Source organism: Sinocyclocheilus grahami, unplaced genomic scaffold (assembly GCF_001515645.1).
Source record: "Sinocyclocheilus grahami isolate Dianchi unplaced genomic scaffold, SAMN03320097.WGS_v1.1 scaffold2367.1, whole genome shotgun sequence".
NCBI classification, from domain to species: Eukaryota; Metazoa; Chordata; class Actinopteri; order Cypriniformes; family Cyprinidae; genus Sinocyclocheilus; species Sinocyclocheilus grahami.
The window spans coordinates 45,653-46,656 of NW_015507546.1; positions in this window are offsets into that span (position 1 = coordinate 45,653).

The following is a 1,004-nucleotide window of genomic DNA, read 5'->3' on the forward strand; positions in this document are numbered from 1 at the left end:
TAAGTGTTCGTTTGTGTTAATGTTGAAAACTGTTCTGTGACAGAGCGGTTTAAGCTTGCTTCAGACTGGCTAGGGTCTGATTTATGACATCCTGTTGTCTTGGGCCTCTTGTGGAATTTTTGTGCTCCTAATGTTTCAACCATGTTTTGACCAAATCTTAGATTGTCTGATTCGGTCTGATATCCTACAACATGTTCATTCTTACATTATGTGTCAATAACTGTAAGTAGTAATAATACATACAGCGAAATAATCGATTTAACAAAATCCCTAACGATAGACACGTCGAGATATAAGCCGTCATATCGCCCACCACAACAACAAATTAAGTACATGGTTAACTGAAACAAAGAAAAAATATTACTTACATTGCTCGATGATAATATTGTGCGCTCGTCAGAACAGACTCGGTCACCAGTGTCGTCATTCAATCTCACAGAGCAGCGATTGGCTCTCGTCCAATCTCACAATGGAGAGCGAGCTCAGCGATTGGCTCTCGTCCAATCTCACAATGGAGAGCGAGCTCAGCGATTGGCTCTCGTCCAATCTCACAATGGAGAGCGAGCTCAGCGATTGGCTCTCGTCCAATCTCACAATGGAGAGCGAGCTCAGCGATTGGCTCTCGTCCAATCTCACAATGATCCTGATCCAACAGGAGCTATCGAAGCTGCTAGGTTTAAGACTGAACCTCAACCTATTAGGGTTCTGTAGCTCTACTGCTGGCCAAAAATCACTAACTGGTGCAGGAAGATGTGCTGGCTTTTTGAGGAGGGAAGCAAAAAGGAGCCCACCTTCCCATACCGGGAGTCGAACACGAGCCACCTGGGTGAAAATCAGGAATCCTAACTGCTAGACCATAGGGGAACTACTTTGAACCGGTCACAGACTTCTGGGCCACTTTCCATACATGTGAAAATACCCACTTCATGCATTCGAAAACAGCCATGGTAACCGTTCTCTAGAGGAAAAACAGCCTTTCGTCGGTCTGTCAAGGTACAAAAATG